Source organism: Trachypithecus francoisi, unplaced genomic scaffold (genome assembly GCF_009764315.1).
Source record: "Trachypithecus francoisi isolate TF-2019V2 unplaced genomic scaffold, Tfra_2.0 Lachesis_group21, whole genome shotgun sequence".
Classification (NCBI taxonomy): Eukaryota; Metazoa; Chordata; class Mammalia; order Primates; family Cercopithecidae; genus Trachypithecus; species Trachypithecus francoisi.
In genome coordinates this window covers 39,037,164-39,050,216 of record NW_022681467.1, presented here as the reverse complement: position 1 = coordinate 39,050,216, position 13,053 = coordinate 39,037,164, and the positions used below count along the sequence as shown (strand labels likewise).

Below are 13,053 nucleotides of genomic sequence, written 5' to 3'. Positions count from 1 at the left end.
TTTTGGAGTAGTTTCAGTAGAATTGGTACTAGTTCTTCTTTGTACATCTGGTAGAATTATTGGGCTGCAAATCCATACAGTCCTGGTTTTTTTTTTTTTTTTTTTTCTGGCGAGGAGAGATTTCTTTTTTGAGACAAAGGGTCTTGTTCTGTCACCCAGGGTGGAATGCAGTAACGTATTCATAGTTCAAGGTGGCCTCAAACTCCTGGGCTCAAGCTCAGGCTCCTGAGTAGCTGGGACTGCATGTGTGCTCCATGCATGTGTGTGTTGTTTCTTGTGCATGAATGTCTGTTTCTTTGCATTGAAGGATTAGTTATTTATTCCAGTCTTCTCTGTCTGGCTTGTTTTGTTTTTTGGGGGGGGATATGTTTGCTTAGAGAGTCTTTGTAATTTACCTGTTAATTATATTTCTTTTGCTTTTCCCTCTAGGTCACTGCCTCCTTTTTGGCACTAGATGGCGCCTTAAGCTCAAGTTTGCCTCAGTTGTAGTAAATCAGATTGCTGCCTGTTCCCAAACGAGGGAGGCTCCAAAATGGATAGCTTGGCAGCGTGGGAAGCTTTCTAGGGGTTTGCGAACGGGGAACCTGTGAAACGAACCTCCTCCCATGTGGTGATGATGAACAGCCACTCTGATTTGGCATCTCCTTTGGCCAACGTCCAGAGCAGAGTTTTCTAGGCTGGGGATAGTAAGTCCTGCCTTTCCCGTTTGTCTCTGACTGTCCTCAGGGACATTTCTCTTTCTAGGCACTCTCAATGCTTCCCGTGAGTTGAGGCAGAGGCAGGTCTCCTGCCAAAGAACTCAGGATGGTGGGGAAATAGATTGAACGCCTCAGTCTTACTGTTCCCAGTGTAGAAGCTGTGAGTCAGGGGGAAGATTTCCATGTGTTTGATGCTGGGCAGATTGGAGGGCAGAGCATTATGGATGTGGAAGTCTGATGATCCTCTGACTGTCGGCTTAGAGTTTTTTCACTTCTTTGTAGTGCCAGGAACTGTCTCATCCTCATATTTGAGTTACGGTATATTGCTGGTGATAATCTTGGTGCTATATATTTGTTTTCGGTTTTCTGTGAGGGATGGGGAGTGAAGACAGCTTGCTTCTGCACTGCCATTTTGGAATTGGGAGTCCAGGTTTTGTCAATTTTTGTTTCATGCATTTTGAAGCTCTATCGTTAGATGCAATTCTGTTCTCTTGATGAAAATGGACCATTTTACCATCATGAAATGTTCCTTTTTATCTCTGTCTTAACATCTACTCCATTTGAAATTAACCTAGCCCTTATTCTAGCTTTCTTATTCCCTGATTGGATGCTGTATAATGTATCTTTTTTCATCTGTTTCCTTTCAGCTATCTGTATTGTAACATTTAAAGTGTATCTCTTGTAGTTGGGATACAGATTCTCCTTGTTATTTTTTAAAATCCTACCTTCTCTGCTTTTTAGTTGGAGTGTTTAGTCCATTTATAGATAATGTAATTATGGATATATTTGATATAGGTCTACCATTTTATTACTTGTTTTATATATATATTTTTTTTCTCTCTTCATCTTTTTTTGCCTTCTTATGGGTTAGAACTCCATTTCAATTAGTTAATTGGCATTTTAGCTATACCTCTTTATATGTTTTAAAGTGGTTGTTTAGTGATTACAATATTTATTCTTAACTTACAGTCTACATTCTACTTAGATCTAAATATTTTACCCACTTCACGCAAAATTTAAGAGCCTTACAACCATACGCATCAATTTACCCCCAACCTTTATGCTATATTTTCATACATATTATGTATAAATACATTAAAATTCCCACAATATAATGTTATAATTTTTGTTTTAAAGAGTTAGAAGCATTTAGAAATTAAGGAGAATGTAATATTTTATATTCACTAAATTAGTCTTTTGTCACACTGCTATAAAGAACTACTGGACACTGGGTAGTTTACAAAGAAAACAGGTTTAATTGGCTCACAGTTCTGCAGGCTGTACAGGAAGCATGGCTGGGGAGGCCTCAGGAAACTGACAATCATGGTGGAAGGTGAAGAGGAAGGAGGCACATCTTACATGACTAGAGCAGGGGGAAGAGAAGGAAGGGGCAGGTGCTACACACTGTTGAACAACCAGATCTCATGAGAACTCATTCACTATCATGAGAACAGCAAGGGGGAAGTCTGCCCTCATGATCCAATCACCTCTAACAGGCCCCTCCTCCAACATTGAGGATTATAATTTGACATGAGATTTGGGCAGGGACACAGACCCAAATCATATCACTCAGCAACATGTTTAACATTTTCAGATGTGGAGAAAAAAATGACCCCATCTTGGATGTTGATCTTCCATGTTGACTTCTGCTTAACCCCAGTTCTGGGAAGGCCTGCAAAATTTCTACTTTACTTACTATTCCTAGTGTAGCAACAGGTCTATCTTGATGTTATTGCAGAACTTATGGGCTATGATGCCTATAGTATTCTTGCCTTTCTGGAGGGTGCCTTTAATTGTCTCTATAGAGCACATACACTCTTGCCCTATGGTATAAAAGCCCTGGGTCTGGGGAGTAACGGTGCAGAAATCTATTTTTCTTGCTGCCACCCAAGACTATGCTTCTGCCTATAAGTTCCTACTGACAAACTGGATTTGTCAGCCTCATTCTTTGGCTTCTTGGCTCCTTCTGTATTTGGGTGTCACTTTGCATAGGTGGCCTTTTCACAAAACACCAGGGATTTCACTACTTCTTGAAGATATATGAGTTTCCATCTGTGTCACTTCCCTTCATTTGATGAACTTCATTTAGTGTTTCTTGTAGTGCAGGTCTGCTGAGTGAAGTCTCTTAGTTTTCATTCATTTGAAAATGTTTTTGTTTCATCTTCATTATGGTGGACAGAACTTGAGTGACCCCCAGTGATCCCCACCTTCTGGTATTCACATCCTTGTATAATCTCCTCTCCTTGAGTGTGGGTGGGACTTGTGAATTGCTTCTAAATAATAGAATATGGCAAAAGTGATAGGTTGCCACTGCCATGATATGGTACATTATAAAAGACTCTGTCTTGCTAGCTAACTCTAGAGTCTCTTTTACTTACTGGCTGTGAGCATGGAGGCTTGCAAAAACTTATCTGAGCCCACCAGGCAAGAAATTTCAGGCAACATCTAGTTGCTCAGCATGGCCTCAGTCTTACAGTCTCAAAGAAATAAATTCTGCCACTAACCTGAGTGAGCTTAGATAGACGATTCATTGTCAGTTCAGCTTCCAGGTGAGAACAGATTCCTGGCTCTGACTTCTAATGTAGAGAAACTGTGAGATAATGTGCATATTTAAAAACCACTAGGTTGTAGTAATTGTTGCATAGCAACACATTCATCTTCAGGTATATTTTCGTGGATATAGAATTCTGGGTTGACAATTTGTTTTTCTTTTCTTTTCTTTTTGGATATAGGGTTTCACTTTGTCACCCAGGCTGGAATGCAGTGGTGTGATCATGGTTCACTGCAGCCTCAACTTCCTGAGCTCAAGTGATCCTACTGCCTCACCTCCCAAATAGCTGGGACTACAGGTGTGCACCACCCATGCTGGCTAATTTTTGTGTTTTTTTCTGTAGAAGCGGGGTTTCACCATGTTGCCTGGGCTTAAAGTTGTTTTTCTGTTGTCTTTTGTTCTCTATTATTTCTGATGTGAAGCCAGAAGTCATTCAAATCATTGTTCCCCATTATGTATTGTGTAAATTTTCTCTGGCTGATATCATGATATTTTCTTTATCTTTGGTTTTCAGCAGTTTGGTCTGATGTGTTTATATGTGGTTTTCTTTGTATTTTTTCCTGCTTGGGGTTTGTTGAATTTCTTGAATCTATAAATTTATAACTTGCACTAAAAATTTGACCATTATTTCTTCACAAAACTTTTTTTTTGAGATGGAATTTCACTCTTTTTGCCCAAGCTGAAGTGCAGGAGTATGATCATGGCTCACTGCAACTTCCGCCTCCTGGGTTCAAGAGATTCTCCTGCCTCAGCCTCCCAAGTAGCTGAGATTGGGATTACAGGCAAGCACCACCATGCTTGGCTAATTTTTTATATTTTTAGTAGAGATGGCATGTCACCATGTTGGTCAGACTGGTCTCGAACTCCTGACCTCAGGTGATCTACCCGCCTTGGCCTCCCAAAGTGCTGGGAATATAGGCGTGAGCCACTGGGCCCAGCCCACAAAACTTTCTTGTCCTAATCTTTTCTTACCTTCAAGGACTCCAATGATACAAAGTTAAAACTTTTGATATTGCTCCATAGGCCATTGAAATTTCACCATTTTTTATTTTTCTATTCTTCAGCTAGGATATTTCTTTTAAAAAAAATTTAAAAATTATTTTATAATGCTTCATGAATTTGCATATCATCCTTGTGCAGGGCCATGCTAATCTTCTCTGTATTGTTCCAATTTTAGTATATGTACTGCTGAAGTGAGGACAGGTAGGATACTTCTATTGACCTATCTTCAAGTTTGTTGACTCTCTGTCACCTCTTGTCTCTTGTTAAGCCTATCCAGTGAACTTTAAAAAATCCAGATATTGAATTTTAAAATTCTAGCATGTTCATTTGATTCTTTTCTGTAGTTTCTATTTATCTGTTGAAATTTCCTATTTATTCATTTATTTGAAGCGTATTTTCAGTCCTTGACTATAGTTATAATGGTTGCTTTAAAGTTATTTTATACTGGTTGGAATTTCTGAGATGCAGATGCTAAGACAGAATTAGAAATACAAAAGATTTATTGTGGAGTGACACCTGTGAAAGAAAATGGGAAGAAGCAGGATTTAAGCAGGGGAGCTGTCACCTCATGATGAATTCCTAATACTATTTCTGCCAGCCTGACGGGGGAGCTCTGGAGCAACAATTGCCTACTAAGGGAATTCCCCCATTGGGCAGAAATGACTAAGCCTCAGGGCATTGACTGGAAGCCACCCAGAGAAGATGGGATTAAAAAAATCTGTTCTGTTCTTTTAGCCTTAGCTGGTATAGTAGCTTTAAAATATGTGAATCTGGCTGGGATGAACTACATTTTACAAACTTCTTTACCTATATGTTTCTTTTCTCTTTTTTTTTTTTTTTTGAGAAGGAGTCTCACTCTGTTGCCCAGGCTGGAGTGCAGTGGTGTGATCTCGACTCACTGCAACCTCTGCCTCCCAGGTTCAAGTGATTCTCCTGCCTCAGCCTCCTAAGTAGCTGGGATTACAGGCACGTGCCACCACGCCCAGCTAATTTTTGTATTTTTAGTAGAGACGGGATTTCATTGTGTTGGCCAGGATGGTCTTGATCTCCTGACCTCAACATCTACTCTCCTTGGCCTTCCAAAGTGCTGGGATTACAGGCGTGAGCCACTGCACCTGGCCAAGAGAGGTTCTTGTGGGAGATTTGGAGGGCCGAAGTGAAGCAGCAAGTATATTTTTGTTCACATAGGCTATTTCTTATCTTCAGGCATACCTTTGAGTTCTTGCATATCCTTGTGTGAATTTCTTCCATTCTATTATGTGAGTAATTTCTTGGCCAGGCAGCCCTTGTGTCTCTATGGATTGAACAGGCTATTCAGGTACTTCCTCAGTTCAGGAAAATTTTCTTCTGGCATATATTTAATTATTGCCTCTTTTCCTTCTCCTATTTTGTCTCCACCTGGAACTTCTGTTCTTTACATGTTGGGACTCCTGGATCTTTCGTCTAAATCTTTTATATTTTCCAGTATGACTTTTATCTCATTATCTTTCTTCTCTATACTTTAAGATTTTTTTTTGTACTTAATCTTCCAGGTTTCTAGTTCAGGGCTCAACGATGATATCCCCTCCTTTAATTTATTTACTATTTCTTTTTTTAAAATCTCAAAGTTCTTTTCTTTTAAAAATAGAAAAAGAGATGGGGTCTTGCTATGTTGATAGGCTGGTCTAGAACTCCTGTCCTCAAGTGATCCTCCCATCTGTCTCAAAAAGTACTAGGATTATAGGCATGAGCCACTGCCCTCAGCCAAAACTCAAAGTTCTTGTTTCAAGCTTCAAAAGTTCTTTTTTTTTTGTGATGCATGTGGATCTTAAAGCTTACTAGCATTTTTTTTGCAAATGCAGATGTTAATTTGTGTCTTCAAGCTCCAGTTCTAGTCAGCAAACATGCGATACGATTGTTCTACCTCATCCTCCTCTGGAGGTCCCTTTGTTGAGCCGTTATCTCTTGGTATCTGTTTCTTTGGCTGTAGATCTGGCTGAGAAGTGTCCTTAAAGATGAGCAGGAATGAAGGGTCTCAGACCCTGAGGACTTGTGGTTCATGAGAGGCTGTCAGCCCCCTGCCAAGGCATCCACAGGAGGCTTCTCTGCTCCCTGGTCTCTCTGGACTTTCTTAGACTTGTGAGTGGGTAATCCAACCCATGCTAGCAACTTTCTGAATTAGTAAAGGTCAAGAAGGCTCAGTAGTCTCCTGCAGGGTCTAAGGAGCCTGAAAACGCAACTTTTCCCTGAAATGGCCACTTTTGACCCTTACCCTTTTATTGCTCATGAGTTAATTGTCCAAGAGGAAGGAAACCCCCATAGCAGTGATTTTTGCAGGAATCAGGTCTTGCTCACGAAAGACAGTAGCCTGGAATTGGAATCAGGGAAGGAAAGGGAGTTCATTCAGGCTCCACTCTCCTCAGAATCCCCTTGTCAACGTATAATTTCCAAAATATTGAAAGCTCAACTTTCCATATGGTGAGCATGGGTTGTAGATTCAATTAACTCATTAATGTGTGAACCAGCCCAACATGATAAGAAGAGTTCAAAAAAAGTACAGGAGAGGCCGGGCACGGTGGCTGAAGCCTGTAATCCCAAAACTTTGGGAGGCCAAGGTGGGCGGATCACTTGAGGCCAGGAGTTCGAGACCAGCCTGGCCAACATAGCAAGACCTTGTCTCTACTAAAAATACACAAATAGCTGGGCGTGGTGGCAGACACTGTAGTCCCAGTTACTCAGGGGGCTGAGACACAAGAATAGCTTGAACCTGGGAGGTGGAGGTTGCAGTGAGCCGAGATTGCACCACAGCACTCCAGCCTGGGTGACAGAGCAAGACTGTCTCAAAAAAGAAAACAAAAAAACACCAAAAAAACAGTATAGGAGAGAGAGAAATATTTAGAGTCACTTGTCTTAGTTCATTTTCTGTTGCTTATGACAGAATACCTGAAACTGGGTAATTTATAAAGAAAAGAAATTTGTTTTTTACAGTTATGGAGGTTGAGAAGTCCAAGGTAGAGGGACCACATCTGCTGAGGGCCTTTTTGCTGGTGGGGACTCTCTGCAGAGCCTTGGGGTGGCACAGGACATCACATGGTGAGGAGGCTGAGTGTGGCAGCTCAGGTCTGTTTTCCTTTTCTTATAAAGCCACAAGTCCCACTCCCATGGTAACCCATTGATCCTTGAGTGGATTAACCTGTTAATGAGGGCAGTGTCTCACAATCCATTTCTCTTAAAGGCATCTCCTCCCAGTACTGCCACATTGGAGATTACATTTCAACATGAGTTTTGGAGAAGACAAATAATTCAAACCATGGTATCACTTAAATGAAAGAATGTGGCCAGGCGCAGTGGCTCATGTCTGTAAATCCAGCACTTTGGGAGGCCAAGGTGGGTGGATCACCTGAGGTCAGGAGATTGAGACTATCCTGGCCAACATGGTGAAACCCTGTCTCTACTAAAAATACAAAAATTAGCTAGGCATGGTGGTGGGTGCCTGTAATCCCAGCTACTTAGGAGGCTGAAGCAGGAGAATCGCTTGAACCTGGGAGGTGGAGGTTGCAGTGAGCCGAGATAGCGCCACTGCACTCCAGCCTGGGTGACAGAGTGAGACTCCATTTCAAAAAATAAAATAAAATAAAATAAAAAAAAGATAGAAAGAATGTTGGAATAAGACTGCTAAAGTACATACAGAAGAAATCCATAAACTTTGGGTTATGATCTTTTCATTTGCATCTCTACAGGATAAAGTTTATTGGTTGCTATTGGTTTTCTATGGATTAACACTTTTCTTTTTCAGAGTTGTAAGCTCCCCTAATCAATTGTAAATAAGTCAAACCACAGTATACACCCCTAAAGCAGTGCCATCCAATAGACATGTAATGTGAGCCTCAAATGCAATCAATCATTGTATTTAATTTAACTCAATGTATTCAAATAGTATCATTTAGACGTGTGTTGTGGGGCCGGGTGAGGTGACTCAGCATTTTGAGAGGTCGAGACAGGCTTGAGATCAGGAGCTCGACACCAGCCTGGCCAACATGGTGAAACCCCGTCTCTACTAAAAATACAAAAATTAGCTGGGCATGGTGGTGCCCATCTGTAATTCCAGCTACTTAGGAGGCTGAGGCAGAATTGCTTGAACCCAGGAGGCAGAGGCTGCAGTGAGCCGAGATGGCTCCACTGCACTCCAGCCTGGGTGACAGAGAGAGACTCCGTCTCAAACAAAACAAAACAAAATAAAACAAAAAACATGTGTTGTGGGTTTAATTGTGTTTCCCCAGAATATGTGTTAAAATCCTCACCTTCAGTACTTTAGAATAGGACCTTATTTGGAAATAGGGTTGTTGCAAATGTAATTAGTTAAGATTAGGTCATACTGGAGTAGGATGGGCGCTTTATCTACTATGACGGGAATCCTTCTTTTTTTTTTTTTTTTTTGTGAATCCTTCTAAGACGATGCTATGTGACAGCACAGGGAGAGCAACAAGCAACGACAGAGGCATGTACGAGGCAGCTACAAGTCAAGGAACGCCAAGAATGGATGGCCACCATCAGAAGCTAGGGATAGGCAGGCAACGGTTCCCCCTTCTAGGTTTCAGAGGGAGCATGGGTTTGCTGGCACCTTGATTTTGGATTTCTAGCTTCCAGAGTTGTGTGACAATAAATTTCTGTTGTTTTAAGCCACTCTGTGCTACTTTGTTATGACAACCCTAGAAACATGTAATGTAAGAATTATTAATGAAATTCTTTTTTGAGGCAGGTCTCATTCTGTTGCCCAGGCTGGAGTGCAGTGGAGTGATGATGGCTCACTGTAGCCTCTACCACCTGGGCTCAAGCCATCCTCCCACCTCAGCCTCCTAAGTAGCTGGGACTACAGGCGTGCACCACCATGTCTAGCTAATTTTTAAAATAAATTTTTGTAGAGACAAGGCCTTGCACTATTGCCAGGCTGCTCTCATGATCTTGGGCTCAAGTGATCCTCCCACCTCGGCCTCCCAAAGTGCTAGGATAACAGCATTAGCCACTGTGCCTGGCCTTAATGAAATATTTAACATCTTTTTCTTACTAAGTCTTTGAAATCCAGTGTGTATTTTATACCTAACAGCACAACTCAATTTTGACTACCCATGTTTTATGTTTAGTAACTGCACGTGGCTGGTGGCTACCATATTGGACAGCTCAGTTCCTGGAGAATCAGATAAGGGGAGAGGCATCTGACTTGCAACATGTAGCACTGAAGGATACACGGTAATTTCTTTGCACCATTTCAAGTGTTGGCTGCTTTTCCTTCTTGTCATCCTCTGCTCACGACAGCTCTGAGACTGAAGGTAGAAGCTGATAAAGGAGAGGCTAATAAAGAGGTGACAGCGTGATAAAGGCTCTGAAAAAACAGAGCTATCTGAGGTTTTGAGTTTAGGGGCCACGATTTCCACTTGCCTGTAAGATACCTGCTTAGCCAGGCGGGGTGGCTTATGCCTGCAATCACAGCACTTTGGGAGGCCAAGGTGGGTGGATCACCTGAGGCCAGGAGTTCGAGACCAGCCTGGCCAACATGGCGAAACCCTGTCTCTACTAAAATTACAAAAATTAGCTGGGCGTGGTGGCAGGCACTTGTAATCTCAGCTACTCAGGAGACTGAGGCAGGAGAGTTGCTTAAACCCGGGAGGCGGAGGTTGCAGTGAGCCGAGATTGTACCATTGCACTCCAGCCTGGATGACAAAGGCGAAACACCATCTCAAAATAAAATAAAATAAAATAAAAATTATCTGCTTAAATTTGAAGAATGGGCCCTTCTTGGTGGATGATTTAGAAAAAGCACACATGTCCGGGCATCTCCTGCCAGGATAAAGGATTTGGAAAGCACAAATGGGTTGGATTTTAGTTTCTACTGACACCTTGGCTAGGTGCCCTTGTGCAGTGCACAACCTGCACAACTGCACTGGCAGGCCCCACTGGGGATGGCAACGAACCTCAGATAGTGGAGGGATGGGACCTTCTCCACTCTGGTAAGAAGGAGGGTAGGGGAGAAAGGAGGCATGGTCAGGAGCAAGACAGAGTGAGAGGCATGGAAGGAGGTTGTGGGGTTTCTGCTTGACAGCATTATTTTCTCTGTGAAGAAGGAGAGAAGCCAAGTGTGAGTGAGGCTCAGAGATTTGGTGGGAGAGGCCAGTCTGACACTGTCTTCGTGAAGAAGGCAAAAGGATGGACTGGGAAAAATCAGAGAGTTGTTGAGCAATGTCAAGGCCTGAACAGACTTTTCTCTGTGGCGAAAGGCAGGAGTGGGTGAAAGTTAGGAAGTTGGCAGTGAGCTCACTGGGGACATGGACCACTCCGAGGCGCAGGCTGGGAGAGGAGGATGACCATCTGTTGGCTAGACATAAGACAAAACCCTAGCTGCTTGCTTTCATCAAATAATACACACTAGCTCTTACGGTAAGAACTTTTACAAATAGTAAGTCATTTGATTCTTAATTGTGACTTCCACTTGGCACATGAGAAAAGCAAAACACAGAAAGGTTAAGTGACTTGCTCATAGTTACACAGCTGGCTAGTGGCAGAGCTAGGATTTGAACCTGGACCATCTGGCTCTAGAAGCTACATGGGAAGGACGGTCTGGGTCCTAACTCTTAACTGTGGGAGGCCTTTCCTGATTTTTCTACCAAGGGTGTCTCTGAGGTCATGGAATCAGTTTCAAGGGTGAGGCAAGGTGATTTTTTTTTCTTTTTTTTTCTTTTGAGACAATGTCTCAGTCTATCATCCAGATTCCAGCCTGGAGTGTGGTGGCAAGATCATGGCTCACTGCAGCCTCGACCTCTGCAGCTCAGATGATCCTCCCACCTCAGCCTCCTGAGTAGCTGAGACTACAGGCTCGGGCCATCATGCCTGTCTATTATTTTTCCTTTTTAGTAGAGACATGGTCTGGCTATGTTGCCCAGGTTGGTCTTCAACTCCTGGGCTCAAACGATCCTCCTGCCTTGGCCTCCTAAAGTGTTGGGATAAAGGTGTGAGCCACTGCACCCGGCCAAGGTGATTTTTTTAAAAGCTCAAAGGTTCTCATTTGTTTTGTTGGAGTGAGTCTGAACATTCTCACATCCGAATGCCATGTGCCATCAGGGAGAATCTGGGAGCCGTGGGTAGGTCTGCTTTCTGCTCCAGACTTAGAGACAGACCTGGCTGGTCTGGAGAATGGGAAGTGGAAGTCAGGGAGTGACACTCATCTTTATTTCTATTTTGAGAGGCTTTAGATTTTGAAATCCTATGTATACGCACAGAACCCTTCATCTGAGAAAAACCATTTTTCCGTTTTCATTTTTTTTAAGTTAGAAAAACATGCCAAAATCAGCTTTATAACAATCTCAGTCCTCGTTTTATAAAACACATTTCCTTGAAGCTACCAGCAGTATCACTTCCGTCAGCCACCAGCCTTGTAAAAGGAATAAACCCGGAATCGCCCCTCTATGGGAGGGAGGTCGATTTCAATAATGATCTAATAAAGGAGTAAACTCAGCACTAAAAAAATCAGAATCCCTAGGAACCCTAGTGGCAAATGGCAAAGGAAATTTGATCTGATGAAAACTGAGATCTTTTTTAAAAGAAAGGCTTTATTGTGTTTTTTTTGGAAGACAAACCTACATTTTAAAAATGGTAGGTTGGTTTATCAACAAATCTCTATTTAAGACATTGGATACAGAACTGATTATACGGCTGGCAAAAACCTCACTATTTCGACACATTCTGAGATGGTCTAATTTAGTGAATGGTCTGAATCAGTTTGAAGCCAGTGATTTTGGAACTCAGACTGGCTTCATTACCTTTGACTCAGAGTAAGCCGAGAAAGTCATTCCTTCAGTGGCCTCCAGAGTCGAGAGACACTTATGCCAATGAGCTGATAAAGACAGTTTCTTAACATATATATATATTTTTTCATTTTTCTTTTATAGAAATGGGGTTTTGCCCTGTTGCCCAGGCTGGTCTTGAACTCCAGAGCTCAAGCGATCTTGCCTCAGCCTCCCATTGCTGGGATTACAGGTGTGAGCCAACATGCCCGGCCCAAAGAGAGTTTCTAATTAGCAGATCAATTTCAAAATATTAATGACTTGTGAAGATTTTCCCTGTATGTAGTATAGGAGGAACTTCCCCATCTGTGGCCTGGTCCCTTTGATGTTTGCACACTTGAAGAGAGTCTTAACCCTGCCCCACGAAACCCATGGTCACCACCACACATATGATATACTGATGTGGAAACTGAGGCTCGGGGGGAGGGAGTGCCTTGCTCAAGGTTTCAAGGCTGAACACATCTCCTTATGACTCCCAATCCAGTGCTCTTTGTAATGTATGTCAAAGTACTTGGTATATAGTAATTACATTATTAATAAAAAAAAAGACAATGTTGGAAAATTGTTCTCTGCTGAGTTTTAGACATTTTCCCTATGATAATTCCAACTACCAATTTGGCCTTTCTGTGTAATAATAAGAACATATATGCAGCCGTTATTATGCACTAGGTACCATTCTAAATACTTCATGTATCTTCACTTAATTCATCCTATCAATAACCTTGTGATATATACTTATTATCTCCAGTATTTTTTTTGTTTGTTTTTTTTGTTTTGAGGTGGTTTCACTCTTGTCTCCCAGGATGGACTGCAATGGTGCGATATCAGCTCCCTGCAATGTCCGCCTCCTGGGTTCAAGCGATTCTCTTGTCTCAGTTTCCCAAGTAGCTGGGATTACAGGTGTCCACGACCAAGCCCGGCTAATTTTTATATTTTTAGTAGAGAGAGACGGGGTTTTGCCATATTGGCCAGGCTGGTCTCAAACTCC

The 13,053-nt window shown here is 42.2% G+C and overlaps 1 non-coding gene across 1 annotated transcript; it reads right to left on the bottom strand.

Annotated features, from left to right (window-relative positions):
• Positions 1-4,344: 4,344 nt before the first annotated feature.
• Positions 4,345-4,450, bottom strand: LOC117069186. The gene has a single exon (XR_004431431.1). It is a non-coding gene; the product is annotated as a U6 spliceosomal RNA (small nuclear RNA).
• Between the last annotated feature and the right edge of the window lie 8,603 nt (positions 4,451-13,053).